Raw genomic sequence first — 23,783 nt, forward strand, 5'->3', positions numbered from 1 at the left:
CACTGGGTAAGAATGTAGTTATGCACATTTCTGAGAGTGGCTTACCCTTTTGGACAATATTCTGGATATTCTAACATTGATGAAAACGCAGAGCTATTAGCTTGAGTTTCAGTGGAGAAGCACGGTCAGCTGAGGACAAATTGCCTATTTATCAATTTTGGCCTGAACAAGATTTGGCCCTTGCAGAGCCAGGCAGTGGTGGCACACACTTTTAATCCCAGGCTCAAGGATCTCTGTGAGTTCAAGGCCAGCCTCGTCTACAAAATGAATTTCAGGATAGCCAGAGCTGTTACAAGGAATAGCTTGGTCTTGAAAAACATAACAAACAAACTAACAACAACAACAACAACAAAAATTGGCCTTGCTTCTGAATGTATTTATTTCTCCTTCAGTGACTAAGTGAATTGAAGGGGTTTGCTTAAACTCTAGTTGCTACAAGTCTCATGAAGAAGCAATGTACCTATATCTACATATTTAGGTAATGACAGAGTTGAAGTTTCTGATTCCCAGTTTTCTCCTTTTTATTGCAGGCTCTGTTATAGTTTGAATCTGAAATGTTTCTCAGTGGCCTTTGTGTTAGGTTGCAACCATTGGCAGGTTATGGAACATGTAAAAGGTAAGAAATTTTGTGTGTGTATGTGGTGTGTGTGTGTGTGTGTGTGTGTGTGTGTGTGTGTGTGTGAGAGAGAGAGAGAGAGAGAGAGAGAGAGAGAGAGAGAGAGAGAGAGAGAGAGAGAGACACTGAGGCTTTGCCTGCCAGGCAAATTGTGAACAGCCAATATCTCTCCCCCACTCTTTGACTCCTGTCTGTCATGACATGAATAAAGTATTCTGCCACAAATTCCTGTCACAGTGTGTTGCCTCGGATCAGCCTGGAAGCCCTGGAAACACCAGGTCAAATGATTATGGGCCGTCTATAAAACTGTGAGTCAAGATAAACCTTCCGTCTTGTTAACTTGATTACCTCTGATATTTTGTTACGGTAACGGAAAGCTTAATCACATAAGGTCTTAAAAGAATGGTGAACTTCCTTAGGTGTTGTTTTCTGCAGCTAGGGTCAACTTCTCACTACAAACGAATCAATCTCATTCTATCAGCAGAAGGAGGCCGGGGCTCTGGGAATCAATAGCAATTGATTTAGGAACTGGCTGAATGTCTTTATAGCTGACATCCTGTAGGTTACATATTTAGGGCTTCACCTTCTCTTCCTTTTCCTTTTGGGAGATGATTAGGAGGAGGGATGGAGGGAAGCACCGACTATCAAGGAGGCACAACAAAACATTTGTCTGGACAATATTTTTATATGCTAACTTATTGTATATTGGTCTTTATTGCTGAGTAACGAGTTGCCACCAGGTCAGTAACCTAAGAGAACATGACTCCGTGATGAGCTCACGGCTTTGCAGAAGTCTGCCCTGGCTTGATTATCTGCTCAGTTTTTCCACCTTAGGCTGCAATCAGGGTACCTACTGGGGCCAAGGTCTTCTTAGAGGCATAGTTCTCGAGGCTGACGTGGGTGAGGTTCCTTTGAGCCATCGTCATGATGCTCACTAGGTGACACCTGAGTTTTCTCCTAGATCCCTCAGGCTGCCCTCATTCCTGCCGATGGCTTTGCCCTTTGTCCTCAAACCCAGAAGAGCTAGTCTGCTTTCTTTTTTTTTTTTTTTTTTTTTTTTTCCGGTTTTTCAAGACAGGGTTTCTCTGTATAGCCCTGGCTGTCCTGGAACTCACTTTGTAGACCAGGCTGGCCTCGAACTCAGAAATCCGCCTGCCTCTGCCTCCCGAGTGCTGGGATTAAAGGCGTGCACCACCACGCCCGGCTTTAGTCTGCTTTCAATAACTGTTATGTTGTCACTCGCTGGCCTCCCACCAGCCGGATAGTTAAAGGCTCAGAAGAGTAATTCAGGTACCTCAAAGTCATGTGTAGTAATGCGGGTACTAACTGTGCCCTGATTCTTTGTGCCAGCTCCACGTATACATAAAAGGGTGTGCAGGTACAGGGCCAGTATCACTCCGCGTTTACCCATGACCAAGGCTATACAGAGAAACCCTGTCTCGAAAAACCAAAACCAAAACCAAAACCAAAACCAAAACCAAAACCAAACAAAAAACCCCCCAAAAACGTGTGGTCTTATTGGAGGAGGTGAGGCCTTGTTGGAGGAACTGTATAGGTGGGCTTTAAGCTCTTCTATGCTCAGGTTCTGTCCAGTGTGGATGAATATCTCCTCCTGGCTGCCTTTGGATCAGTATATAGAACTCTTGGCTCCTCCAGCACCATGTCTGCCTGCACAATGCCATGCTTCCCACCATGATGAGAATGGACTGAGCCTTTGAAAGTGTAAGCCAGTCCTAATTAAAGATTTGCCTTTATAAGAGTTGCCTTGGTCATGGTGTCTCTTCACAGCAATAAAACCCTAACTAAGACATTATTGTCCATCTGTCTCTGTCTGTCTCTGTCTCTGTCTCTGTCTCTGTCTCTGTCTCTGTCTCTGTCTCTGTCTCTTCTAGACTGTTGTAGGCATAATTCTAGTAAAAGCTCTGATAAACACGAACATGTCAGTGTTCTGGTTTGGGAGTATGTGTCTCTCTGAATTTACACAAAATCTTAATTCCCACTGTGTGGGTGATAAGAGGAAGAGTCATTGCGGAATCTGTCAGGACGTGAGGACTTTGTTCTCATGAATAGGATTACTGTCCTTACAGAAGGCTGGAGGGAGCGAGCCAGTTTCTTCTAGCCTTCTCTATTTTGTGAAGACCAAGAAGGTAGGTGTCATTTATGATGAACAGGCCATCAGTAGACATCAAATCTGCTGGTGCCTGGATCTTGAACCTTCAACCCTTCAGAACTATAAGAAATATATTTTTATTTTTAGTTTATAAGCTATGTAACCTTTGGGATTTTGATATAGTGAACTATGATGCTCAGCCTATACATACATATGAGTAACACTGAGATATTGTTTGTTGGCACTTTCTACTTCACATTTTTATCCTAACTGACATATTAACTGATGGCCAACTTATAATTCAAAATTAAATTAAACACATGGTTCTTGAGTCTTGTGTCATAAAGCAGACACATCATGGAAACCCCGAGGGCGGAGTCTTTGACACAGACCTTAGACTTACACGTCTCCATCTTTTTAACTGGGACCAAGTAGAAGGAAAATTCAATGAAGCTTCCAAGGGAACTGCAAGGGACAGGTTCAGTAACACGGTGTTGGCATGGACCGGAAAGGAGACTTTAACGCCACGAGGAAGGCATAGTATTGGCACATGAGCTTCACCTATTGGCAGCACCAGCATTTATTCACACCATACAAATGAGTCAATACCTCCTTTGTGGCAAGAGGGACAAGGTGACAGATATCTGGGGCTACAGTAGGGTGCTGTGGTAGTTTTCCATTTCTTTGATGACAAAGTTGAGAAAATCAGTTGGAAAGGAGGTTATTTTTACCTCCAGGGTTCAGAGATTCAGGTCCAGTTGCCTCATGTGTTGCTTTTTGCCTTGCTGGCACAGTGTACCACATGGTAGCATGTGGTAGCGGTGGCCTGGAAGCAAAGAGCAGTGGTTCTCAACTTCCTAACTCTGTGCCCCTTCAACACAGTTTCTCTTGTGGTGGTGAAACTCCAACTGTAAAATTATTCCATGGCTACTTCGTAACTGTAATTTTGCTACTGTCACACATTGTAATATAAATATTTGATATGCAGGATATCTGATATGTGACACCCCAGAGGGATCTGGACCCACAGGCTAAGAACCATTGGCAGAGAGTGATTAGAAGAGGCCAAGGGCTCAATATCCCTTTCAGGGAGGCCAGAAGATGGCACTGGATCCTCCCTGGGAACAGAGGTGCAGGCTGTTGTGAACCTCGGTGTGGTGTGGGTGCTGGGAACTGAACTCAGGTCCTCGGTAAGGACAGTGAGTGCTCTAACCACTGAGCAATCTCCCCAGCCCCCAGTGTTTTTAACTCCTATCGATAACTGTCATCTTCTTATACTTTGGAACATCATCTAAATCAAATCAAGTCGCATGTATTCTGTTTTTGACCCATCTTCTGTGAGCCAAGTAAATATTTGGGACATTTATCCGCGTTGTGTCTATCAGTGGCTCTGGATTAAGCTGCACTTAATCCTTGATTATATGAAAGTGCCTAAACCTACTTATCCTTCATGTACTTAGGACAGTGGGTCGTTTTCAGGTTTCCTTTTGCATTTTAACAAACTGACTGGTAAAAAGTTCCTTGCTTTTGTCTTTTCTTGGTCCTTTGCATTCGCTTCTCTTGAACTACCCTGAAGGAGGAGCTGTCTGGTAAGTACATTCTAATACATTTATTTAACATTTAAAAGGGCAGGTTTTCTGATGTGGTGGGTCCTTGGGAGGGCTAGTCAGAAACTGACCAATGCAGATGTGGATGCCTGGAGCCAACCATCAGACTAAGCTCAGGGACCCTGGTAAGGGAGACGGCAGAAGGACTAGAGCAGAGGGGGATTGCAACCCCATTGGAAGAATAACATTGGCTGGCCTGACCACCCAGCCCTCCCAGAGACTAGACCACCAACCAAAGAGTGTACCTGGAGGGACTTCAGATATGTATGTAACAGAGGATGGCCTTGCCAGACAGCAATGGAGGGGGAGGCCCTTGGGAGGTTTGATGCCCCACTGTAGGGGGCTGCTGGAGGGGTGGGGTGGGAGAGGGTGGGTGGGTGGGGGAGCACCCTTATATAGGCAAAGGGGAGGGAGGAGGGGGGATGTAGGATGGGGGAGTTAGTGGAGGGGTAACTGGGCAGTGGGATATCGTTTGAGATGTAAACGAATGGAATGGTTAATTAAAATAAAACAAAATAAAATAAAAAATTAAACACACACACTCACATAAAAGAAAGGTCAGGTTTTGAAAAGTTATCTATTTTAGTGAGCACTTTTGTTTTTCACGAGTTCCATGAACGTTGGGCATGTTTTCACATGCTTATTGGCCATTTGGAACTCTTTACTGTTAAGCATCTGTTACAGTAGCTCGCCTTTTTTTTTTTTTTTTTTTTTAAATCGGACACCCTCCCTTAAGGAGAACTATCCTTAGAGAGGCAGGCTCTATCCAGTCTTCAGCTAAGACAGGAGATAGACACACAGCGACTTAATTCTGTCATAATTTGATCAGAAAAGCAAAAGCTTTGTAAAAGATGTGGACTAGATTTACTGAGGGAGGTCGAGGCTGGCTGGTGGGATGAAGTTGGAAGTGAAGTTGGTTTGGTGGGGGGCATGCAGTGTGGAGCTACAAGGAAAGTCAAACCTGGGTTGCCTTTTGTCCATTTAACAGGAATCCAAGCCCCGCCCGGTCCCCCTTTACATTGCTCCTCTTTTAGCTGGGACCTGAGCGGCTGGGAGCCAGAACAGTGCCTGGTGGAGCAAGCTGCCTTGGTTGTTGCCTGGGATGAGCTCAACAAGGCTGGATGTAAAAGCTGCTGAAGGTAGGTGGCAGCATAGTATGCGGATTCGACACCCGGTGCTGATGGGGCCGGTTAGCAACGGTAACCTTTATCTTTGGGGACGGGGGCACATCACCAAATGTTTCACAGCCTCAACTTCATCATCTGTAGAGTGAAGAATGGCTCACTGTTTTTGTGAGGATTAAGTAAAAGCAATCTGTGAGAAACGCTCATCTCATGCTTCTCCATTGTGGCAGTTCACATGGAAACATGGGTCGCTGTGATGGCTGAGTAGAACTGAAGACTTAAGAAAAACTGAATGAAGATAATATTCCACTAGTGGAAAAGTTGCTGATAAATTAACTGCACATTTCAAAATATTCATCTCTCTGGTATCATAAAAGTATGAGCTGGGAATGGTGTGTGTGTGTGTGTTAAAAACTGTTACCCTTTTAATAATTTCCATCTCTGTTAAACCAAACCTGAAACTTGGGTTCATGTGTCTTGACGATCTGCCAGGAGGATAATTTCAGCGGAGGAGAACTCAACTCTCTAATTGTGTTGGCTGCAATAAAATTGGCAGTGGCAGCAATCTCCATCAAACATGGCTGGGTAGACCAGAGTCAGTGCTCATACTTCCGGAGAACCGATGACCTATTTATTGTCTGCATTCAGTGTAGGTCCTGTCCAGGAGTTTTGTAGAACTTGGAGGTCTTTCTTCAAGGGCAAAGGGTCATAGCTCCAGGAGAAAGGATCTACTCCACTGTCCAGTCCAGACCCTTTTCCCTAGAAGAGGGCACGATACCAGGGGAGTCCAGAGGATTCTTTTCAGCCTGGAGGAGGGGGCTCCCCAGACGTTTAACCCTTCCCACTAACTGTCCTATGGTCCTACTGTGTGCCCGAGAACAGAGGATCAAGTTCTGCTGCAGGCAGGCATTTACAGCCAGGGAAAAGCAGTAGATGCCCACCCACTCCTCAAACCTCCGGTGGCCTACCCTACCCGCAGCGAGCGCTTGTCTCACACCCCAGTTCCAAGCTCTTTACAGGGCTCAGGGTCCCGGGTGTGCTGCGACCTCCCCCTCTCTCCTCCTGGGAGCCCCGGACCCGCAGCCTGGGGGTGGGGTGTGTGCACCTGGGCGGGGCCGCATCCCCCGGCGGCGCCCCCCGCCCCCGCCGTCTGGCCGCACGCCGGGTCCTCGCCGCAGAGCCGGGGGAGGAGCGGCCGAGGCTGAGTTGAGACAGACCCGGCCTCTGCGCGGTGGCGGGACGCGGGGCCCCAGCCCGACAGCAACGGCGCTCTCCCTCCCTCCTTCCCGTCAGCCGGAGGGGATCCCCAGCGAGCCGGGGAGGAGCTGCGGCCGCCGCCAGACAGGCTGCAAGTCCCGAGAAGGCGAAAGGGGGGCGGGGAGCTCCGAGAGCCCGGTGGCAGGTCCCTCTTAAAGAGCTACGCCGCGCCGTGTCGCGCCACCCGGAGCGCAGCCCCTCCCCCGCAGCCCACAGGGCCGGTGGCCGAACTGCGCGGTGGGCGGTCCCGCTCGCCCATCCAGGGGCTGCGGCAGGTGAGTGCCGCCCGCCACGATCTCCGCGTCTGGCCGGAGTTCACCTCTGAGCTGGAGCGGGCGGGGGAGGGGTGGTGGGGGACGGGCTGGGATGTCCGCCAGACTGCGCGGGCGGCCAGTGCTCTCCCCGTCCCCGCGTCCCCGAGACCCACGCTCCAGGTCTGTGAGGTTGTGTTGCGGGTGGGCGCGGAGGGCTGCCTGGGCGCCTGCCCATCCTCCGAGAGAGCGTTGGCTGGCTGGAGTCTTGCCCACCGACCGGGACCCGGTGCTCTAGAGTGTCCCGCTGTAGTGGCTTCATCCTGCAGCACCCAGCGCCCGGGTGGGCTCAAGGGTGCTTGTCCCAAGCGGTGACACTTCTAGGCCTGCGTGCAAGCTACGGCAGTCTTGGGGGGCTGGAAGTCAGCAGCGAGAAGGCGGCGTGGGAGCGGCCCCAAGTCGGCACCGCAGGTTCCCCCTGCACCTTGCGCCCGGGCTCTCAGGCTCCAGGCTTCCCAGACCTCAGACCGTCTCCCCGGGTCCCCCCTCCCCGCCCCCCCGCGCTTTGACGTCGGCCGCGGGCTGCCCGGGGCTCTTGGCATTGGCTGGCAAAGTCGATTGTCTGGGGCGGCTGCTGTTACACTTAGGCTGGGTCTCCGGGCCGGGAGGAAGCAGGCGTGTGTTGAATTTCTCTTTGACCCTCACGGTGGAATAAACAGGAAGCGAAGAGCCGAAGGGCCCTGCACTTGCATTTGTTGTGGGCTCTGCGATCTACAGACTGAAGGAGGTTTCCCGGGACCCCTGCCCAGTGTGCCGTCTGGGCACGGCTGGGGGCGCGCCCTGTGAGTACGCTGCGGGGAGACAGCAGGCTCTCTGTGCGTTAACTAGCTGCGGCGCCACAGAGAGCATTTGCTTGCTTGTTTTTAAACTTTTTTTCTTTCTTCTTTCATTCTTTCTTTTCTTTTTTCTTTTTTTAAAAATTGGAGGGTTCTCGGTGAGCAGAGAGGATTTAGGACCACAGGGACGCATGGTGGGTGGGCGTCATTCCAAGAGCCCGCACCAGGCGCGTCTGTTCCGGGTTACCTGGAGAGGCATCTCCTTGGCCAGTCAGGACAGTGAGAAACTCGTTAAAACAAGCGGGACTTCCTAGCTTCTGCCCCAGCACGGGAGTGACTGCTGATTGTCAGTGGCTACATCAGTCAACATCATGTTTTGTTTTTCCACAGAGACTCTTAATGAGCTAGAACGGATTATTTTGATTGGCTTTTTCTTTTCCTCGGAGTTTGTTTCCTTTGTTTTGTTTCCTAATTATTATTATTATTTTTTTTTTTTTTGCCATCTTGACATCCCCGAACTCCTCACTAAAAGTTAGAGTTGATTATGACTGTGATATTTATTAGTGACCTTTTCTGCATTGTGGGGTATGAAGGGTAGAGATTGTGAACCCTACTGGGTCTTCAAAGTAGAGTTCTGAATTGGAGAGGTAGCTTTCAGTGGCTTTCCTAGCATGCTGAGACCCCTGGCTTTCCTTCCTAGCATCAGATACATAAAGTAAGGGGCTGGACTGGGCTAGTACTGCCAGGCCCACCTTAGAATAGCTCTTTTTATTGGTTTTTATTGGGTGACCCCAAACCTTAACCCTTGTCTGTATCTACCCTGGGCCTTCAGGACAGTGGATTGGATTTCATAGAAGGTTCTATGAAGTGAACACACACCAAGCGAGGGCCTCATTTTGTATGGAGGAAGTTACGGTCTTGCTCTATAGTTTAAATTCAGCATACTGGCATCATAAATCTGCCTTCCCACATTCTTTTTGGAATATAGAACATGTGTTCAGGAGAGAAACAGTACCAAACTTGAGTCATGATGTGGACAATCATGGGTCTGAATATTACCTGTATATGAATTTTCTTATTTGCTTTCTGCCATCCCAGTGACAGCTTAATTCTTTAACAGGTTAGCTTTTCAATGAACATAGAACACAGAGAAGAATTAGATAGAGCTGGAACCTGTAAATGCCACAGATTTACTGAATGGTAGGTACTGTTCTTGTTAAAACAGAAAACCTCTCTAGTTTCTTAGTTGTCATCTCTTACCCCTGGACGCGATCGCTGCCCTTTGTCCATGGCTCCAGTTCCTGTAAGTTTGCATTTGGGTTGGAAAGACTCTTGCCAGCAGGTATTTAAGGCCATCTCTTGAATCCTCCTGGGTGCTTGGTTTTCATGACCATGATCCTGCAGTGGAGTCTAGCCAGGGCCAGCTGCTTCTTACGGGATTTTGTGGCAATCTGTTGACACATCATTTCAGGTTCAACAGTTTTTTTTTTCCTCCACTCCTCTCCATTAGAATATATATATCCACAGACAAATGTTTATTCTCACGCCCCCAACGCCCCCCCCCCCCCCCAACTTTGGATTGTTCCAAGAATAGTTCTCCTGTCAGGCATGTTTAGAGCAAGGACCTGTCTGCAGAGGTGTTTACAGTTTGGGGCTGTGCTGTAGTCTTGCTTGACTTAACAGCCTGGCAGAGAAGTCCTGTGGCTCATGGGTCACTTTCTGTTTTTTTTTTTTTTTTTTTTTTTTTTTTTTTTTATCCGGGTTGTTGGAGTTGATTCCTAGCCTGGCAGGAACGCAGAGAGGGAAGGATGACTTCTGTGCCCCGTGGGTAGTTTCTGGCTGGCTGGCACGAAAAGACCCCAAACTCTGGATCCCAGTGCATGTCTTCCAGATTAAGTCAGTCACTTTATAGTGGTATCTAGGGTTGTCCTGTTATCATATAAAGCCAAAGGTCATAGGATTCTGGGGAGGAATACTTTCAAGTGTATAGACTAGTTAGATCTTTATAGAAATCCTGGTCATGTTTTCCCTCTTCTTCTGAATTTGGGCGTATGGAGCCTCTTTTAGGGTCAGAATTGACAGGGAATGCTCAGAAAGTGACAGTGGTGAAAGGAGCATAGCATTGTAACCTGGAAAATATCAGAGATTATTCAATGTTGTTCATGTGGACACATGTATTACATGTTAATGGTGGCAAACTTGCAGTGTCCCTCTCTTCCCCTCTCCTTTCTTGGTTCCCCCATCTCTCCTTGGCATGCTCATTTCTTGCTTCTTCAGCATTCCCTTTCGTAGAAAAATCTCCCAGAAGGCACTCTTTGTCTGATGTCAAAGTTACTTACCACCAACCTGGGCTGTTAGATGGGAAGTCCATCTTGACCTATGTTATGAGGGCCCACGAGAAGTGAACCATGAGTTTTAAAATAAGAAAATAGGGGCCTGGGAAGATGGCTCAGTCAGTAAGATGTTTGGTGTGCTAGTACAGGGACCTGAGTTAACGTCTCTGGTTCCTGTGTGGAAGCCAGTGCTGAAGGCAGAGAGTTGGACAGATACTTGGGACTTGCTAGCCAGCCAGTGTGGCTGAATCGGTGAACTCTAGATTCAGTGAGAGACCCTGACTCAAAACATACGGTGGAGAGAGACTGAAAAAAGACCTGATATTGATGCACATGCATATGTATACACACACACACACACACACACACACACACACACACACACACACTTCACCCAACACAAATAGGAATAGGAATCTGCATACTATTTGAATTTTATAACCCCAGCACCTGCCACTTTTTCGGCGGGGGGGGGGGATGGTGTGTGTGCGCACGTGCTCATGTGTACATGTATGATGTACTACTTGTGTTCATGTTGGACAACAAGAGGAAACAAGCAACTGCCTGAACTGTTCCCAGATGTAGATATATTGGGTTCAAATTTCCAATTAATATTGAGTTTCTTCTGTTACAGGAAGACTGAGAATAATGTTTGTATTTGTTACATATCCATTTGATTTAAAGATAGTTTGCTTTTCTTTGAATTTCCACTAAAAATGGTTCTTTGACCTTTTTAGGCTTTTTTTTTTTTTTTTTTTGAGGACTTCTCTCTCCACCAAGCTTGTTTTCCAGTTAGGTCTTGGAAATTATGAAGGATGTAGCTGTAATTTCTCCCTTGATTGGCAGCCGAGAGCTTTCCTGGACAAAAATAAGGCTCTACTGTGCCAAATGGTTGACTTTTCTAGAATAAAAACTCTAAAGGGTCTGCAAAAAGTCTTCTGGTTAATATATTGGCATTCCCAGAAGCCACTAAAACCCTGCCAGCCTGCCAGCATTCACTTAATGAGGGTGCAGAATGTCTGGCTCAAATTCCCATGAGTGGAACGAGGTGGGGGCTAGATGTCCACACCCTTTATTAATTTTTAATGACTGTATTTTTGTTTTGCAGAATTTGCTTCAGTACCCCAGTAGCCTCACAGCTGACCCCCACATCACCCCCGGACCCATTCATTTACTTACTTGCTATAGGAAAACAGCGAAGTGCTTGAGATGGCCGGCAGATCACATGTGACTGCACGAGTTCTTTCGTTGCTGCCTTTTTTTTTTTTCTCTCTCTCTCTTTCTCTTTTCCTTAGTTTTTGGAAAAGGAAGAGAGAGAGAGAAAAAGAAACAGGAGAGATGACAACTTTTAAAGAAGAACGATATTTTGTTGTCTGCTGGGAAAAGAGACGCCTTTATGGAACTTTTAGGTTTGTCAGACAGTTTATATGACAGTGCAAGTTGGTGCCTGCCAAGCCCCAGACAGATTGTTAATGTTCCATGACAGGGATAAATAAATTACTGCTGTCTGCAACACGCTTGTGCTGCAAGCCCACTGAGCAGCCCAGCTGCCTGTGTGCTTTTCTTGGGGCCTGGTGGAAGTATAACTGCACAGAAGGCCTCAGCCTGCTGCCTACAGGACTGGACCTGGTTTAAAGGTGAAAAGGGTGTGTCTCACACTTTTATTTTGGGCTTTATGGTAGAATCCATTTACCAAATATATGTTCCCCACCTCCCTTATTATTTTTTTTTAACTAGATCCCCGGCCTCTGTCTCCATTTTGGTCTTCTTCTGGTCCATACCCACGTTTCCTCCTCCTGGGAAAGGGATACATTTGTATCTGCTAAGAGCCTGAGGTCTTCTACAGTGGAGCTCCGTTTACAGTGGTGTTCTCTGTGCAGTGGCTGAGTGTGTGCCGCCCGGGAGGGGGGCTGGGTGGCACTCCTTGGGCATAATGTACTTTCACCATGGCAGTTTGGCGACTCAGCTGGCAGAGTGACAGGTGTAATGGTTGCTCTAGTTAGTGGACACACTGCTCATATTACAAAGCCACCTCATCTGCGGAGCCCTGGCCAAGTGATTTGCAATTCTCCTTGCAGATAGGACTCTGGGCCTGGCTTATTAAGTGACATTAAGGTCAGGAATCGGGTGGGTGTGAGAAACATGTGTGTGCCCTTCGCCTCTCTGTTTCTAACTGCCCTGCAGCGACTCTTCAAAGCCTTCCTTGGAAAAGGAAATAACCCATCCCATCCCCTCTGGCTGGCCCTTCCTTTCATAGGGTGTGGTGGGGGACCCTTTGGTGTGTGTGGACTTCCTGCCCTTGGGGTTTGCAGAATGTTAGGCTTGCTGCCAACTGTGCTGGTTCCTGTGTGCTTGACGGCCACTTCTCTCCAGATATAGGCAGTTGCTGGGACAGGCACAACTCAGTATTGTTTTTATTGCCTGTGCCCCGGGGACTGGTAACCTGTGTGCAGAGTTAGGGCAGCCATTTCTGTAGTATAAGTTCACTGTCTAAGGCCAAAGCCAGAGGGCAGTTTTCTGAAGGGCTCTTTGAACCTGGTCAGACCTGCTTGGACCCTGGCACTTGGTCAGATTGCTATAGCAGGAATTTCACTTATGGGCATGTGTTCTCTGCTGGGTTCTCTTCTTAAGTGCTGTGCATCTATCTATAAGCGAATATAATCTCCAGAGCAGCTCTGTGACAGACACAGCTGAGTTGTATGGATGCAAGTCAAAAAATTATCCAATGTCATATAAAGCAGTGGAGTCCTGAACAGCTTGGGCCCACGGGGCTAAAAGATCTGTGGCTTTGACACTTTGGAAAAGGACTACCCAGGCAGGCATGCATTCGTCATCAGAGGCCATAAGAGTTGGAGAAGGAATGTCCCGCCATTTATCTGCTGGTCTCTGGGTAGGCCAATTGCAGTGGGATTCTCGATTGCTAGCATGCCCAGGGTCCTCCTGTCTGCTCCCCAACTTCCGTGTTTTCTTGGTAGCCTCTTGGTTCTGATTCTGCTCTCTGCTGCTGTCTGGGCTCTGGAGAGTGGCTCAGTTCTGAGAACAGGGTAAGCAGCAGCTTTGTGTTTGCTACATTGTAACTTCAGTTCCTTGACAGGAAGGCACAAGCCCCCTAGCGAGTATTTTTTTATACCCTTCAAAACTATGTACCTTCCTCTTTCCATAGTGGTCTGGAGGAACTTGACTGCCCACTTAGGGGTAAAACAGGCTCACAGAAGGGCAAGTGGGACTGAGGGGAGGCTGTTATGTAGAAGTGTCTATTTATGTAGAAGAATCATGGAGTACCATACTTTTCCCTTTGGCTTACATTTGAAGAAACTTGCATTGTAGATTCTGGACTGGGCACCACAGGGCATCAATCAATTAGCCACACACAGAGAGATGTGTATACACCCTGTAAATACTTAAGCTTACAAGGGATGTGCATATAAAATTGGGCCTGACTGAACAGCCCTTGCTGTGTTTGGAAGCATTCTCATGACCACGGAAAGGACAGGCGGGCTCTAAGCAGGCGTTTCCTTGGGTCTGGTGCATGAAATACATTTTGCATTTTCTTTAACTGTTCTGTCAATGTTTTCTATGGTATCTTCTGCACGTGAGATTCTCTCTTCTATCCTTTGTATTCTCTTGGTGATATTCATATCTATAATTCCTGATCTCTTTCCTAGGTTTTCTATCCCCAGGGTTGTCTTCCTTTGTGATTTCCTTATTGTTTCTTTTCCATTTTTAGATCCTGGATGGTTTTGTTCAGTTCTTTTACCTGTTTGGCTGTGTTTTCCTGTAATTCTTTAAGGGCTTCTAGCTGTTTACCTGTGTTCTCCTGTATTTCTTTAAGGGAGTTATTTATGTCCTTCTTAAAGTCCTCTATCATCATCATGAGAAGTGATTTTTAAATCAGAGTCTTGCTTTTCTGGTGTGTTGGAGTATCCAGGGCTCACTGTGGTGGGAAAATTGGGTTCTGATGATACCAAGTAGCCTTGGTTTCTGTTGCTTATGTTCTTGCCCTTGCCTCTCGCCATCTGATTATCTCTGGTGTTAGATGGTCTTGCTGTCTCTGACTGTGGCTTGTCCCTCCTGTGAGCCTGTGTGTCAGTACTCCTAGGAGACCGATTCTCTCCAGGATGAATTTGGGTATGGAGAGCTGTAGCACAGGGTCAGCTCTAGGATGCAGACAGAAACTGGAAGTATCCTGTCCTCAGCTGTTCTGTGGTTCCTGTGTCCTGATGGCTCTGGGCAGGCCCCTCTTGGGCCAGGAATTTGAGCAGAAGTGGTGGTCTTACTGTGCTCACAGGTGTGTCAGCTCTCCTGGGAAACCAGTTCTCTCCTGAAGGTTTTTGGTATGGAGAACAGCAAGGATCAGCTCTGGGTGTAGACCTTATTATAATTGTTAATTGCAAATGTAATGATGTTTTAAATATAAAGTTAATTTTACTTAGATAGATTAAGGGCACATTAACAGCCTAATAATTTATATTTGTCTATCTATTTACCTATCTATTATATATCTCAACTATCTATCTATCTATCTATCTATCTATCTATCTATCTATCTATCTATCATCTATCAGTCTTTCTATTATCTATATATCATCTATTAATCTATCATCTATCTATCACCTATCAATCTATCTTATCTATCAACTAACTGATCTATCTATCTATCTATCTATCTTATCTATCGTATATATATGTGAACAATTATAGGATTTCATGGAGGTAGACTGCTCTTGGCCTTTTCTTATTCTCTCTCTCTCTCTCTCTCTCTCTCTCTCTGTCTGTCTCTCAGCATGCACTTGGAGTAATGGTAAAGAAATGAAGGCCAGGAGAGGGCATGGATTCAACATCTGACTGCTGCCATAGCCATGCAGTACTTTATACAGTCAGTTGTCTTTGACCACTTTTTGAGAGCAATAGGTCTAGTGTGCTTGTGTCTCCCTCTAAGGATATAGACTTAAGATCTATCCATTGATGTGTGCTTCTCAGGGTTCAATGTTTGTGTCCTCTGCCAAGACATCATGTTCTTCATACTTTTGTACTCAAGTGTTGGACAAAGGTCTCAACCCTTCCAGACCTGTATGCTCAACAATGCCTTGTCTCTCAAACTGCTCCTAAATCTTGAAAGAAATGAAAGTCATTTGAGTGGGTTCTACTTAATCAAAGTCAGCCTTCATCGAGAGGTTGGAACCTAGAGTGGCCGACTGTTTCAGTAGCTGAAGGATAGAGGATATGCAGGAAGACATCACTATCCCAGGGCTGATTGTAATTAGTGTGGTGTAGCTGTCTTCCTAGGCACCTGCACAGTGCAAAGCAGTCATCTGTTCTGTGGGTGTGTGCTGGGGCATGACTCAGTGTGCCCTGCTGCCTGGTAGACAGTGGGCAGGGTCCCTGGGACTGAGTAAGCAGTTTCTGTTTCATGTGAAGCCTTCACAGAAGTGTTCAAGAGAGTACAGACATGGTAAGGACAGACTGCAATCCAGCTAGAGTGACTGGCTGCTCCTGGAGGTACTCTGCCCCATCTGCCTGAGTGTTGGACCTTAGGGTGTGTTTTTCTGTGTGTCTGGAGGCTCAGTGAGTGCCAAATCCTTCCTGTGGTACATACTTATTCTCATGGGTACTGAGTGTGGTTGCTATTGTACATAGACAGTGTCCTGGCTAGTTTTAGGTGAACTTGACACAGGCTAGAGTCATTTGAATGGAGGGAACCGCAACTGAAAAAAAAATAGTTTTTTTTTTTTTTTTTTTTTTAAGTTAAGATCCAGCTGTAGGGCATCTTCTTATTTAGTGATTGATAGGGGAGGGCCCAGCCAATCGTGGATGGTGTCTTAAGCTGGTGGTCCTTGGTTCTATAAGAAAGCAGGCTCAGCAAGCCATAGGGAGCAAGCCATTAAGCAACACCCCTTTGTGGCCTCTGCATCAGCTCCTGCCTCCAGGTTCCTGCCTGGTTTGAGTTCCTGTCCTGACTTCCTTCAGTGATAGCTATGGGTGTGGAAGCATAAGCCAAGTAAACCCTTTCCTCCCTGAGTTGCTTTTGGTCATGGGGTCTCATCATAGCCTTAGTAAACGTAATCCCAACTAGTTATAATAGTAATTATAACTCTGTAGTTATAGTTAGCTTTGCATTAGTATATTTAATGCAGAAAAATTGTGTTATTTGTTTTTGATAAAGGTGAGAAATAAACTTAGGTGGAATTATTTAATAAGGCTTTCTGTGACTTGGTCTGCAATGCAATTTCTTATTTAATTGCCATAATAAAGCATATGTATCCCACTTTTAAAGACCTGGGTACACTTCGATCACTGAGGAATTGATCACTGTCTTGATGGATGAGGCTGTCTCTGCCTGAGCTGTTGAGGAAGCTGAGTTGTCACAGGGAGTTGAGCATTAAGCCCTGGGGTAGCTGCCCACAGTGCATGTGGAGGATTAGGCAGATCTGGGTCCCTGAGATCCCCATAGGTCCCACCACTGGGCTTTTCCTGCTGCATCTCTGACCATCCTCCTGACCATCCTCCTAGGGCTCTTGTCCTGCTTGGGCAAGCAAGGGCTTGGAGGTTTGATGACTCTAGGGAGTCTCTAGGCTCCGTGCCTTACTTTGTGGTTCTCCAACATATCCATTTGCCCGTTTCTTACATTTTGGAAGGACCAACTAAGATAGGGCGTGTGCAACCAGTTGGGAGAGGCTCATAACGTACACATTGCTTCCTAAATGGAAGCTATTAAGCCAAATATGAAGTGTTTGTGAAGTGCCCGCCCAGATCTGGAATGTGGTCAGAGGCCCAATTCCTGGTCTTTGGGGACTGAGAGACGAAGAAGTAAATGGAATATGGTATAAGAATTAGCTGGCAACTCAGGGCAGTTCCATGAGCCAGCTTATAATCAAGTCTAGTTTCAGAAAAGCACTGCACATGGATGAGAGCAAGGGCCAGAGCTGGTGTGCGCGGGTGCTTCCTCAGTCCGTCTTTCTTTCGCCATCTTCCCACATTTTTCTAGAACTCATATTCTGTCCAAGCACTAGGTTCCAAGAGTCCCCAAAGGATAGAAGACAGATGCGCACACTGTAGTGACAGCCCCACTACAGGAGAAAGGGAGGCTTTGGATAATGCCAGGAGACCTTAAGAGGGGCTAAAGGTTGTGCTCCGACTGTCCCTCTTCACTGTCTCCCACCACCCTGTTCACATGTTGAAGTATAATCCGCAGTGTGATAGTATTGAAAGCCAGAACTTTTATGACAGTGGTCCTTAACCTTCCTAATGCTGTGACCCTTTAATATAGTTCCTTGTGTTGTGGTGACCCCCCAACCATAAAATTATTTTTGTTGCTACTTCCTAACTGTAACTTTGCTTCTGTTATGACTTGTAAAGTAAATATCTGACATGCAGGGTATCTGTTAGGCGACCCCTGTGAAGAAGTCATTCGATCCACAAATGGTTGTGATCCACACAGGTTGAGAACCATTGCGTTAGGAGGTCATTAGGCCAGCAATGGGGAAGTGCAGTAAGAAAGAACTAATGCACAGGCCAGGAATCTGTGGCTTGATGTAGGGAAAGGGTAATGTATATGGGTGTCTCATGTGGACTTCATAAACATATGTCAGTGCTTACAGCTCCTGAAATGTAAGAGTTGAAGTTTAAATTATTCAAATTATTATTTTTTTAAAGATTTATTTATTTATTACATATGAGTACACTGTCGCTGTCTTCAGACACACCAGAAGAGGGCATCAGATCCTATTATAGATGGTTGTGAGCCACCATGTGATTGCTGGGAATTGAACTTGGGACCTCTGGAAGAGTAGTCAGTGCTCTTAACTGCTGAGCCAGCCCCAATTATTTAATTTATTAAGTTTTGTTTTTCCTTTGAGGCTCTGGAAAACAAAGTCATGGTCTCTACGAAGCTCCATAAGCACTGAGCTACACCCCCAGCTCCCATGTCTGTTACTTTTATGTGCCAACAACTCAAAATCATGTTTCATTGTTTTGCCACATGGACACTTAAGGCCCCCCTTCCCAAGTTTTGTTTAGAGGGACACAAGGTGACCACAGCTTAGGCAACATGAAAGGCTAGTGCTTTGTTGACCCAAGGAAATAGTCATCAAAATATCGGGATTATTTACCTGTGCTTGGAGCACTGACCCTGTTTTAGCTTGTAAGAATGGGGTGTTTTAGGGTGTACATTCGGTCCATATGTTCAATGTGCAAGGAGCATAGAGAGATGTTTCTTTCACTGGCTTTATGGAATATGCCTCATGGGAAAGATGCAAGGGAATGAGACATTTGTGGGTATTCACGCTCAAGACAAGTGTGGTGGGAGTCAGTCTAGCATTGGGGATGTTAAAGGGGCAAAATCTTCCTGGGATAGGCCAGGCATGGAGGGGTCCATGCAGGTTTTAGAGTTGATAAACACCACAGGTGAAAGATGGGCCAATTCTCAAAGGCCCACAGGGTGAGGAATTTTGTTGAAGACTAACCAAGGACAAGGGGCATATGTTCAGTGAACATCAACCATAGCTGGCAGGTTCATATGTGTCATGGTGCAGGGCCACAGAAATACAGGAATGGCTCTGATGTGGCTCTTCCAATCGCCCCCCTACCCCCAAAAAACCACATCAAGACTGACAAAAAAAAAAAAAAAGAGCCTGTTGTATATCCACCGTGCTGGCTGGCTTTCTGGACCGTGGCAAACTTCTGTGATAACTGGTCCACAAAGAGAAAAGAATCATTTTGGCCCCGGGGCTTTGGACATTCTAGTCTCATTGGTTTGGGGCCTGGTGGAGAAGCAGAGCATCATGGGAAGGGATCATGTGGTAGAACAAAGCAGCTCATGTCATAACCAGAGCGTGCAGGCAAAGAAGAAAACGTGCTCTGACCATTGCCTTCGAGGGAAAGCCCGCCAAGACCTAAAGACATCCATGTGCAGAGTGCACCTCCCACTGTGTTCCGGTCCTGCGGCCCTGAAGACCAAGCCTTTGGAATAGACATTTGCTGTGGAAGTTACTTTGGTCCTACCTCCGTATTCCCACTATGAGCTGAGACTATGACAACTGTGGTTGTTTAAGACTGTCTATTTGTTCACATTTTCTAAAATTATTAAATTTCATACCCCATACAGTTCACACAAGGAAGCCAGATCGATCACTTTCATGTGGGGAATAATCACACTTTCTATTTGCAAAACATTCGTAACTTTTAGAAGCTTTTCACAGACAACATCTAATTTTGTGTTCTTTGGCTTTATGGAACAAAATAATTCATGAAGTGCATATAGAAGTGTAATTAATAGATTCATTCCTTCTACAGTGTACCTTTTAGCTGAGAGTAGAATTCAGGGTGTTTTTTTAAATTTTATTTTAATGTGCAAAACCATATTGGAAGGTAATCTCTTGTTACTGTCCAAGCTACACAACAGGCTGTGTCCTGAGGGCCATCAAGTCTGAGGAACTGCAGTTGGTGGCAGAGCAGACACATAGTCTATGCAATTTTGAGAGGCCAGGAGGGTAAAAACACCAGACATTGGATTTGAAAGTATACGTGGTTAAACCAGTGTGAGCAAAGGAAACAGATTGTGAGGCCCTCTCCAGGATGCCCATCGGACCAGAGCTGCCTCTCCAGGATGCCCATCAGGGACAGAGACATCCCTGGGGCAGGTATGAGTCAGGGCCACTGAGTGAACTCCCCTTTCCTTTCTACATTAAACAAGAGCTTTCTGGGTGCGGGGTGTTGGTAGCTCTTTAAAGGGCCTCAGAAAACTGTAGGACAAACATGAGTTCCTGCTGTTGCTGGCTGTGAAGTGGGAGCTGGGCAGCAACACCCCCTTTCTTGGGTTTGCTTCCCACTGACTTCCGTCCACAGTCTAGCCTCTTCCCCCGACCACCCCCAATTCCCTAACATATTTCTGGCTTCTGACTGGGTACAGCATGTTCAGCTGTGGAGATACAAGTTGCCTTCAGCTCTGTTTCTCCCCTTTTGACAAAAACTGCTTCTGTTCTCTGTCCCTGCTGCCTGCTGTGTGGCCCCCGGTCCCTGGTCCAGGCCTGGAAGAGTTTGCACTGCTAGCTGCTGCTGCATCTCCCCCCCCCCCATCCTGCTGTGTATGATGCCCTTTTTCTCACTGACTGCTGTTGCCAAGTATCCCAAGGCCCTTCCTGGGCTGCAAGTGTAAGCCTCTCACACTGCTGTTTTGCAGCCACGGTTTTCTGTGCTTTCCCCTGAAGCCCCAGGAGTTGTCACCTCTGGTGAATGTGTTCCTGCAACTGCACGAAGCTGCTGCTGAAGGTTTCAGTGTCGGGAGGGTTACAGCAGACTCCATCCTGTCTCTCATGCTGATAATAAAGTCCGAAGGCTGGCCTGTATGCTGGCTTTCCTCGGGTCAGTCCCTCCTTGTTTCCAAGGAGAAGAGCAATGACAGGTTCTTCTGCTGAAAGCGCTTGAGGTCACTGGTCAATAGTTTAGGTGGCAAATGAAGTACTTTCTGATTGCTGGTAATTAGTTTGTGTGATCAATACGTACTGAGTAACTTCTGCAGAGGGCTTTTCTCGTAGTTACCCATAGAGAGTTTGGTGTAGGGCTTGTAATAAAAAAGAGGGGGTGGGGGAGACTCCCCTGATGAAGGGGTCTGCCCTGCAGGACGCTGCAGATGAAATGCACTCTTTGCATTTGCGTAGAAGCTGGGTATGGGTTGTCTTAATAGAGAACTTGTTATTTTGTTACTCTTTAAATATACTGCCCATGACCGTGATCGGAAGACATGACAGCAACTGTGATCTGCAAGACTCACTTTCTTGTTTACCGTTGCTAGGATATGGTAAGACATCAAGGGGGCATTTCTTCTTGCTCCTGGAGGTGCTAGAGAAGGATGTCTCATTAAAGCCAGGAAAGAATTTAAGAACTACTCTTGAAAGCGGGCTGGAGAGTTTAGCACCCTCTTTCTAGAAGCATATTCCTTCAAGGACCTGGTTGTCACTTTTGAGTGTCTAGGCAAAGCGACCTTTGGGTATTGGGTCTCTGTCGGCAGCATGGCAGGCCAGTGAACCCTGCCTGTGAGGTATCAGTGTCAGGAGGAGACAGGGGCTCCACTTTATTCGTGTGTGGAGATATTTCTAGACGGAGGCAGAGTCCTTTCTTTGTAACTTGGAGTGGTTATGTTTTACATAAGCCTGATTTTCAGGCTCAGAGCTCTTACCTCGGTATGCTTGCTGGGTAGTTTCATTTCCAAGTATCTCAGCCAGTGGGTACAAAAATGAACTGGAGTGGGGTGTGGCTCAGAGGTAATGCACTTGCCACAAATGAACAAGGCCTGAAATCTGGTCCGCAGCACCACAGAAGAAGGAAGAAAGGAAAGAGGGAAGAAAGAAGGTAGTGGGGAAGGGAAGGGAAGGGAAGGGAAGGGAAGGGAAGGGAAGGGAAGGGAAGGGAAGGGAAGGGAAGGGAAGGGAAGGGAAGGGAAGGGAAGGAAGACACAAAAATTATTCTCACTTCAAGCCGGATGGAGGATCCTTTTGACCTCTCTCCTGTCCATCATTGTCCCATGGAGTCCCTGTGTGTTCTCTAATGTCCCCTTGTCTTGTCCCCGCTGTCCTTTGATTTCTCACTGTCTCATTGTGATCACTGGCAATTCCACCTGCCCAGTGATTCAGGCTTCACATTTGACATCTCTAATCCCCTGAAGTTCAGTCTTTGAATAAATCCAGTTTTCACAGCATATACCCCGTGTGTGCCCCACCAGGGAGCCTGGCTGCCTCCCTTCAAAGTTCCTTACAAGTAGTTCCTATCCCAGGGCCTCTGTGGTTTCCCTGCCTGAAACCTTGATATATCCATATTCCTGGCCTTCAGCCAGGTGTCCTGCCTTGGTGAGGTGGCCTCTCAACCGTGGTTTTTCCTATCTATGGCATCCTGTGATGGAATGCTGGCGGTTACCTCTTCCTAGAAAGCCCTTGAACGCAGACAGATCACTGCCCTGTCTGTTGTCCAGCAGTAATTCAGTATTGCTAGTTACATGAACAAGAGAGAGCATGGGAGTTAGGAGCCCTTGCTTGGTAGGAGCACAGAGAAGGTCCTCAAGACTCCCAGGGCTTGGCGAAGCTCTGGTGCTGAGGTAGAGCCCTTCATGGACTCCTGTCTGTCTGTTGATGCCTAGGTGGCTGTCAGGGGTGAGTACATGGCTGTCTCACCTCTGTCACTGTGTGGTAGGTCAGGCCTCAATGCAAACAGTAGGTTCTAATGGAAGGGGTAAAGTACAGCTGCAGAGGTGACAGCGACAGACTTGGGGACACGCCATTCAGTGCTCTCACCCCTGCTTCCTACGGCTAGGTTTAGACTTACATTATTTTTCCATCCGGGGTTGGAATTGAACTTGGGACTTCATCCACGCTACGAAGCCCTCTTCCACTGAGCTCCACTCCCAATCCCTACATTTAATTCTTACTTTCCATTTTCCTCCTCAAAGTAAACGACTTTCTAGAGGTCAGAAGAAGCAACTCCTCTCTAGATCGACGCTTGCCTTCCTTTTCTACTCTCTCAGACGTAAATCTCTGTCATCAATTATGGGCGAGTTAAATAGAGCAAATCCATCAAGTCCTGGAATATAATTATATTTATGAATGTTCTAGAAATCACCTTATAGAGGTATTTTTTTTTTCTATAGACATCCTCTGTTGGCAGGAAGAGTTCAAAGTGGAGATGGTTAAGGTGTATGAATCTTTGTTTTTCTATCTTTTCAAAACAGACTAAGCCTTTGATTATTTCCTGGATTTCTGACTCACTTTCTAAGTGCGCTGTGCTTGTGTTCTGGTATGACAGGTCATTTCCTGAGTTTGTTTGTTTGTTTGTTTGTTTATTTATTTATTGTGTTGTCTTTGGTTTAAAAATCAACAGAGAGACTGTGAAAGTCAACAACATAGCAGGACAAGGGGAAGAGGGCCCGAGAAGGACGAGTTCTAAGGAGCCTCGGATTCGAGCCACTGACGGGTTTTCCAGCCCACGTGTACAAGACCATAGTGCTAGCCAGGCTTCCCGAGGAGAAAAGTGACCACGGACGAGGTGATTTCTTGGTCTGTTCACGCAGGAGACAGTCTTGCTTAGAGCAGAGAAGGTGCACATGCGGCTAAGCTGTCCTTCCCTTTGCTGAGAGTCTGGTTTCAGTCATACCTCTTCACCCCCAATCCACACACCCAGAACTCACATGATATGTACTCACTGATAAGTGGATATTAGCCCAGAAACTTAGAATACCCAAGATACAAGATACAATCTGCAAAACACATGAAACTCAAGAAGAACGAAGACCAAAATGTGGACACTTTGCCCCTTCTTAGAATTGGGAACAAAACACCCATGGAAGGAGTTACAGAGACAAAGTTTGGAGCTGAGACGAAAGGATGGACCATCTAGAGACTGCCATACCCGGGGATCCTTCCCATAGTCAGCCTCCAAATGCTGACACCATTGCATACACTAGCAAGATTTTGCTGAAAGGACCCAGATATAGCTGTCTCTTGTGAGGCTATGCTGGGGCCTGGCAAACACAGAAGTGGATGCTCACAGTCAGCTATTGGATGGAACACAGGGCCCCCAATGGAGGAGCTAGAGAAAGTACCCAAGGAGCTAAAGGGGTCTGCAACCCTATAGGAGGAACAACAATATGAACTAACCAGTACCCC

General features: G+C 46.7%; 1 protein-coding gene across 12 annotated transcripts in view; it reads left to right on the plus strand.

The window, feature by feature from the left end:
- Positions 1-6,693: 6,693 nt before the first annotated feature.
- The window catches only part of Ldlrad4 (low density lipoprotein receptor class A domain containing 4), a 322,460-nt gene continuing 305,370 nt past the window's right edge, over positions 6,694-23,783 (plus strand). For 4 of the 12 annotated variants that reach the window (XM_029472280.2, XM_029472275.2, XM_085833739.1 and 1 more), the window contains exon 1: positions 7,607-7,807. The gene's annotated coding sequence lies outside the window, so the exon portion shown is untranslated. Of the gene's footprint in view, positions 6,990-7,086; positions 7,149-7,606; positions 7,808-8,921; positions 9,002-9,672; positions 9,698-21,918; positions 23,164-23,783 lie in introns of those variants that run through there. The other 8 variants (XM_029472271.2, XM_029472276.2, XM_029472270.2 and 5 more) reach the window with 5 other exon arrangements.

Source organism: Mus caroli, unplaced genomic scaffold (assembly GCF_978045245.1).
Source record: "Mus caroli unplaced genomic scaffold, Mus_caroli_1 scaffold_19, whole genome shotgun sequence".
In the NCBI taxonomy this organism is placed as follows: domain Eukaryota; kingdom Metazoa; phylum Chordata; class Mammalia; order Rodentia; family Muridae; genus Mus; species Mus caroli.